The sequence below is a fragment of the Benincasa hispida genome, chromosome 11, assembly GCF_009727055.1.
Source record: "Benincasa hispida cultivar B227 chromosome 11, ASM972705v1, whole genome shotgun sequence".
NCBI classification, from domain to species: domain Eukaryota; kingdom Viridiplantae; phylum Streptophyta; class Magnoliopsida; order Cucurbitales; family Cucurbitaceae; genus Benincasa; species Benincasa hispida.
Window position 1 is genome coordinate 45,414,177 of NC_052359.1, and position 8,637 is coordinate 45,422,813.

Genomic DNA, 8,637 nt, shown 5'->3' on the forward strand with positions numbered 1-8,637 from the left:
TTCATTTTGAGGAATTAATTCGGTCGTGCTTTTGATATCCCGCACCCAAAAAGAAACTGTGAAAGAGCGATCACGAGAGCCTATACGATAGAATCTCATTCGTCTAAACGATCGTCTAGTTCATGCGTTCTCTAAACGATCGTACACTACTTTCCTAAACGATCGTCCAGTTTTTCCTAAACGATCATGTAGTTCTACTATATGATAAACGTCTCCGCTATACGATAGAAAAGTTCTTCTCGCACGCGCTTATTGTCTACACGAAGTCTTTTCCTCCATCCTCTACCAAACTCACCATGCGCTTCCCCTAAGTTGTGATAATTCAAATCACAAAATGTTGTAATTAACGATGAAAAAAAACTTATCACAGTGGAATAAAGTGGAGTAACGAGCAAAGAACGCCAATGTAAAACATTCGATCATAGTACTATAAACGTATTGCTCTAAAAACACAAATTGCTGTAAATAAAAGACTGCTGCACCGGAGTAAACTAAGACACTTTTTTATAGTGATGGAATCTAGAAAAGGGAAATACCTCCAAAAGGACAAAATATAAGTGCACACCGCAATAAGGTAAAAATATCAGACCAAACTATTCACAGCCGGATATTTCTAAAATAATGAAAATATTTGATGTCACAACAAGTGATATTAAGACTTTATTTGAGAAATATGCAGAATCACTACCTTAGAGAAAATTATTAAAGCCAATAAACCAAATCTCTACTACAATTTTTCCTTTTACTAGGCCAAGAACACAAAATAATCTACCATTATAATAACAAGCACATATGTCTAAAAGAAAGACTTGGCAAAATAATAACATAAAAAATTCAGAACCATACAACAACAAGAACATAAATTTCAGACATAACCCTCCAAACACAACCGAATCGAACTGACCGCCAACCACTCTTGCTTTCTGGCTGTAAAAAAAAATACCCAAAAACGAAGCCACCACACCAACTTCGTGGTTGATGAAGAGGAAACTCGCTCGCTCCCGTAGACAAGACGGACCGCATATTAATTAAAACTCATTCCCACTTTAGCTTTTTTCCTGAAGTTGGTTCGCACCAAAGACTCAAGGTCACGCAGAATTCAGTGGAAAACAGTTGGAGGATAACCAGCAAATGAGAGAAGCTATTTAACACCGACTTGTGACCAGCTGCAAAGCGTAGGGTTGATAGAGAAAAGACATTAAATAATCTCAACAACTTCTAAGTTAAAGCGAGAAGACTCAAGCTTCATTATTGAATTGTTGTCTAACGCAATAAATTGAATACATTAAAAGCACAAGAGCCAATGGACAAACCAAGATTTGTGGAGAAAGAAGGGCCATCAATATCAATCTGAATCCTATGCAGAAGGGTATATTTAACATAAACAATTTATAGACAGTTGACCCCTTATTGGTCAGTGGAACGAGCTCTTCTAGTCAATGCAAACACCAAAATCTCTATAGAGAAGGACGATTGAATCTCACATTTTTAGGCCACATTGCGACAAAAGAAATTAGTTTTATCACGCAAAAAGAAAAACAAAACCAAATGATGCCTAATGGTGCACCTTCTTGCAGAAAATTAGCTAGCCTGGCATCTACAAAATCTGAAGGAAGATTCACAACGAATTCGATGCACTCAACTGGGAATAGTGGCCTCAAGTTAAACTAGTTTTTTTCAAGATTCAGAAGTTTGAATATTTCATATAAGCTTTGCACATGTCTTGAGTGTGTTCGCGATAATTTTCTCATCCACATATATTTTGAACGAACTTTCACAGGCTTCAACTTTCTTCCGTGTGGAAAGAGACCCCATCCAAAGGCCACAGAAGGAACATTTAGTCATAGAATTGGCTGTTTTCCTTAGTCTAAGTTGTGGCCCTTGCGACCCGAAAAGAGCCTGTAGCTTCATTGTCTGAGTACTTTGAAAACCCATCAGAGGTTCCTCAGAAGCGGTTTTGTTTAGATCAATTACTAGATGAACTCAAAGGAGGTATCAAACCAATATGTAACAACACCAGAAACACCAGTACCAACAATAGTTTTCTTAGATTCGAAGGGCCAATAATATGAATATTGTCTTTCTCCTAAAAAAGAGTGGAATAAGGGATAATTCTCATGACTCGGATTGCTGAATTCAGTGGCAACTTAGTTCAACAAACTCTTTTCACATTCTTAGAAGCATTAGAGATCAACAAAATCAACATAATAAGATTTTGATCCGGGTTTAAAGTGGAAGACTCATACAGAGTCATGACTTTTTTCTTCAACAGTTTGCAGGCCTCGTACTAGACACACAGTTACCAGTAAATCAGCCAGAACAAGGAGCACTTTGCAAATTAAATAAACATCCGAGTAATAGAAGAGGCCAAACAATATTTTCAAACAATAGGCTTTCAAAATTCATTTCATCAGAAACATTCCACACCTTATCAGTTCCTTTAACTCAGCACATCTCAACTTAATCAAATTCAAGATTATAATTTGTAATAGAAAAGAACACACTTTTAAGATTTCAAAACAATCTGAAAATAATGCACATTAGAAACCCAAAATGTGCCAAGAGTAATTGAACAGAAGCAACAACACAACCAGAACCAGATTCCATCAACAACAAGCCAAGCCAAATAACCTCTTCTCTTTCTAGCAAAAAAAATAAATAAAATAAAATATAAAATCAAAGCACGCCTCTGGAAGAAAAACCCCCATTAGTTCTGGATAGTCAGTATCAACAAACTTATGAAGACAAATTCACAAAAATCTTTTTACAGGTTGGGATAATAAGACTACAGATTAAACGACTATGTCTTTCCACACCGACATTAAGAGGCAATTCCATTAAATAAAGATAATCTTGGGTGTGCTGTTGAACAATTCTTTTCACTTAATAAATATTTCTCTTCACCACATATTTTCCAAAACTAGCATTCTCGGTATGGTAAGATACTCTATCTAGTAAAACAAAAGAACATTAGAATTGGTAAACTATTTTCTTTTGCCTTTTTTCGTAGCATAAGTGACACGGACATTTTTTAGCTCTTCAATATCAGAATTGTATAGAAGCCCTAGTTGGAACTCTTCAGAGAAGATTTTCATAATCATTTTTTGATTCTCATGTGAAGCATTAACATCAGTTCGCACACACAATGTCATCATCAGTATCCAACACAAACATCCACATCCTCATTTATCTTCTTTGGCTGAAAGCTCAACAAAAGGAGTATTATTCATCAATATCTCATCTAACCAATTTGCATCTAAGAGGATTTTTCAGGATTTCTGTTCACTAGTTTTTATGGGTCAATATCAGAAAGACGCATCTTCAAATTCTCATAAGTAGAGCAATGCGTGTTACTAACAAAATCATAGATTCACGATTTCCTGGATTCAGTCATGGAATGTCTCAAGAAAGCATTAATATCTATTCTTTAACAAAATACGATGGGTTCATCAATAAACTTTGTTCAACATTCAACAACAGTTCATGGTTCATCAATAATTTTTCAACATGTCAAACCAACAGTTCTCTCACAGGGAATGTAGATATAAAAGCATCGTCTCCAGAAATTACCTTTTCAACAAATTCATTTAAACACATGCTCATTAAATATAGGAAATATTTTTTTGGTTTATGTCATAAAACTCGTATAGTTTTATAAACAATAGAAACTTATTCGATAAAATGTCCATACAGTTTTGTTAGTTGAATATATGTATTGGCTTATTTTGTTTAGAATCCCAATAAACTCAAAAGACCGCTGATATTACATGAGTACTTGACTTTTATGTGGAGACATAAAAGTAAATCAGGTTCGAGTAAATTAGTCAAAATTATCTATAATATATGAATGAGGTTTGGGTGTCTTATTCTGGTAACACTATTAGATGCGACCCACTCTATTAGTTGTTACACAGGAGTTGTTAAAGTGCTACGACGAGATGTGATCCTAATTCGTAACAGTGTAGTACATGAGATGGGGGTGTTTGTACAATGAGTTTGTACAAGATGGACATGAAATCAGTTCCACTCTTTTACTTTATACACTTGTTGTTTAAGTTTAAATGACTATTCAAGTGATACCTAGGTAACTTGACCTTAATTCTGAGCTACTATGAACTCTTGTTTATTCGGGATTTACATTTAGATTTGAATTGGTAGGGTGGCTTCATAAATCTCCATTTCAAGGGTAACGACTGGGTAATTGTTGAGGACATAGGGGTGCAAGAGGAATTATGCTTCTACTGCGCTTTTCAAGGATAGTAGAGGGTTGTCCTTGAAGTTGCTGACTCGAGTTCTTGAGACAAGGAGCTCAAACACTCTCATTTTGGCTCAAAAGGGACTCGGTTTATTTTGCTCGGATCACAAATCAATTGTTTCATTAGAGGATTAGTGTGACTTAAGGAACAAAAGGTAAATCTCGGGGTAAAACAACATTTGACCCAACGTTATTAGAACATACCCGTGAAGGATTAACTTACTAATTCATGGTTATGATCGAGTGGATATAAATATATCTACATTTGAGGGGAGTGAACTATGGGCTTTTTAGTGGAGTGACCCATTTAGTTACACGACATGGGGGTTAATTCCGGTGTAAAGGTTTAGCTTTAGAGATATAATTACGCGTTTTAATTTTGACATTAACAGAATTGGACAATTAATTATATTAAATATGTTAAATATTAAATTCATTGAAGGTGGAATTTGTTAAAATTAAATTTATTGATATATTAATTAAGATTTTAAGTTAGATGTATAATAATATATTTTAATTTTATTAAAAAAATATTTATTGAAATTAATTTTGGTAAATTGGATAATTTTTTTTCAATTTTTAAATCAAATTGATTTGCGAAAAATCAATTGGAATTGGAATAAAATTGGAAACAACACAAATTCTTAGAAACTGTTTGAATTTTTTCATCACAACGAAAGTTAGCGCACTTTAACATCAACTTGAGCTCACCTTCCAATACTCCAAGCATTGCAGCTGCGCATCTCATGCAACCTTTTTTCTTGATGAATGTCTGCAATAAATAAAGAAGATGAAGTAGAATTGAGGCATGCATTAGTTGAATTTTTAACAAAAAAAATTGAGTTGAAGAAGGCATTTTCAAGTGGATTCAGCAGTGAGTTCTTCTCTAACATCTCTTTCAATCAAGCTTATTTTGCAGTCCTACAATCAATCTAAGCTCCAAGAAATAGTAGGCAAAGATCTTGAAGGTGGTTTACAATAAAGTTTTGAGAAGATTGGACAGCTGAAATTCGTGACTTCAAAGAGTTTTTACAAAGATGTATTACTGAAACCTCTTATTATTGTATGCACCATGCTTTACTTATAGCCAAAATAATGAATTATAAAATGCTTATTGATCCTTGTTGCTTCCGCTTGCATGCTGAATATACTCTTACAATGTGGTTCAAAGACATCATTTAAGCATCAACTTGTTTAAACTTTGGTGTGGTGGTGTTTTCATGAGATATAATGAAAAATGTGCACTGATATGATTTTCTAAGTTTTGCATTTATAAATTCTCTTGATTCCTTGATTTAAATTGTAATTTTCCTTGCTTGATGAGCTTATTATGTTGCTCAAGAGTCTGTGTCATAGCATTTGAAATTAAGTTGTAATTGAAAGACAAGAAGTGAAGAAAGTCGAGCATTAGAAACCAGTTTTTTTTCAGCATTAACTTCAAAACTCGATTGCTCATTTTTAAGCGAGAGTTGTAGATTTAATTTAAGTTTCAAAGCCGAGATTTTCATTTCCAGACGAGATTTTGATGAATTTTCGAGTGAGTTTTCAAGTTCAAACGATATTTTGATTCAAGTTTGAGCCGAGATTTCTAGTTCGGCGCGATTCTAATGGAATTTCGAGCGAGATTTTCGAGCATGGAGCGAGAGAATCGAGTTTTTGAGTAGAAGAAATCTTAAACTGGTTTTAGCAAAGAGACTGAGTTAGAGCGAGATTTCAATGAGAGTGAGAGCTGAATACCTAGCGACACTTGCCTTAGCGAGAGTAGCAAGATGAACCGAGCGACACTTAGAGTAGTCGATTCAACCAATTATTCTTCAGGTCTGTCCGTTCGGCTCAAATGGTCTTTTGCTGTCCGATTCAGGCACCATTTGGTTTGGTTCAAGTTGTTTGGGTCGGTTAGAGCGATTCAAAGTGGTCCGGAAGCGGTTTGGAGCTGTTTCTTGCTATTTGGGTAATAAATAGGCTTTGTGTTTGCTTGTTTACGCTAAAACTAAAACATATCAGTATAGTTTAAATGTATTTATGCATGGATGTATGTATAATTAAATAAATTTGTATGCTGGCATACAAGTAATGTCATGTGATTTTAAAAATTCCACTATAGAACATGTTACATGATTGAAGTTATGTTATAAAATGTTATAATATATAAGTATGGCATGTTTAGGTTTTTCTATTTAATATAAATGTTTATATTAAATATGAAATGCGTATTGATGATATGTTGTGGATATTTAGCATGTCTAAAATTTTGTAATAGCTATTATAAAATATGGGTAGATCATTTTAAAATCCATTAACAATGAACAGTCTTGCATGCTCAAAGTATTAACCAGTCGTTTTAAATAGTTAAAATAGGTCATTAAAACTTTACAATTAGGTTTACAACTCAACACGGTATATAATCCTGTTTTGAAGTGCAGAGTAGTTAAAGTTGACAATCTACGGAATACTCCTATTGAGGTTAATGCCCTAAGTCTCGCTGTCCTGTAGTTTGTTAACAGAAGTATACGACACCTGATGATGTTAATATATTGATATTTCACTTCAGCTCTTGTTGGTTTTCCTCATTACTTGTCTTTATTATGCTTTACCACAAACCAATAAACATAAATCCCTGGTTCATATATTGTGACTCAAGCATGTATGTGATGAACAATACAAGTGGATCATGTCGAGGTGATAACCAAATGGTCGTTAGTAATATGGATATAGGAAGGGAAACCCTTAATCTGGTAGCTACGGATGCGGCCCGCTTTGGGAATGGTCACAAGTGTTATGACTTGCCCACAGATGATCTGATCCAGACATTCTGTTGGGGACATGCGAGCAGGGGCATCCTACTTACAATGAGTTTTGTATAAGACCTGAACATGAGTCGTAAATGCTCTCTTTATATAAACCGTTCATGACAGAGACTCACTTCACTAGGATACCGGGTAACATACCTCAAATCCTGAGTGGGTTAGGACTTCCTGCATATGAGGCGGTCCTTTGATTGTGTATGGGTTCGAGAATCGCCAAGTTTCGATTCCAAACCTTACGCATTTTGGAGATTCGTCTGATATTGGGAGCTGGGAACTCAACTAACAAGATGAAATTCACTCTCTTCCGAGGCAGGGGTAAGTAGATACGATGGCTCCCTTAACAGGCTGATTTCCGGGGCATTGAACGCATGTTGGCGCCATACACTTCTCTTGGCCCCAGAGAGGTGTTCAGAATGTTGTGACTATTGTTGTATTGTTCATTAGAGAAATCAGTGGTACTTAAATGAGTGGAGAGGTAACTTATAGGAACAAAATGGTAAAATTGGCCCACTGTACTTAGCATCTGTGAAGGGTCACGTATGAAGATTGGTTTATATCCAATGGACCACAAAACATATATCGTGGTAAGAGAGTCAGTTGTTGTATTTAGTGGAATCACTAAGCAGAAACGGATGGTGAATCTCTGGTTTAAAGAGTTTTAGTTAGCTTATTCACTACGCTGAAGCTTCGAAACCACAAGTTCATTAGGTCATCTGCGGCGTAGCTGGGAGTTGACAAGAGGAATGTTCAATTTATGATATGAATATAATTGGATTGGCTTTAATTATATATGATGGTAATTGGCAACAGTATGAGAATACATTATTTTTGGAGGAAATTAGAATATAAATATGATTTTATACTCAAGTAAGAGGAAAATACTGTATAGTAATATATGATATCAAACTATAGATTAAATATAATATGATTATAGTTTATTAAATTAAATTAAATTGATTAATTTATTTAATAATTAACCAACTTAATTCACGTTTGAGAACATGGAAATTGGGGCTGCGAAGGTAAGGTAACCGAACGGCTCTCACTAGCTATGCAAAATTTTTCATTTTGACGAATTAATTCGGGTCGTGCCTTTTGATATCGCCGCACCAAAAAGAAACTGTGAAGAGGCGATCACGGAGAGCGCTATACGATAGAATCTCATTCGTCTAAACAAGATGTATAGTTCATGCGTTCTCTAAACCGATCGTACCACTACTTTCCTAAACGATCGTCCAGTTTTTGCCTAAACGATCATCGTAGTTCTTACTATATGATAAACGTCTCCGCCTATACGATAGAAAGTTCTTCTCGCACGCGCATTTTGTCCTACAACGATACATCTTTTCCTTCCATCCTCTCCAAAACTCACCAGAGCCCACTCTTTGGGTTTTTTACGTTCTGTAGGATACCCGGTTCTCTTGTGGTGGCTGTTGTCCCCGCGCCTTGTTTCGTGTACATCGGATCGTGCCATCACAGTTGGACAGACTTGTCGGTTGCCTGGTAGATCGGTGGGAGTTTTCTGCTGCATTTGTGGTTCAACATACGAAACCGTCTTCCTCTGGTATGAACCCC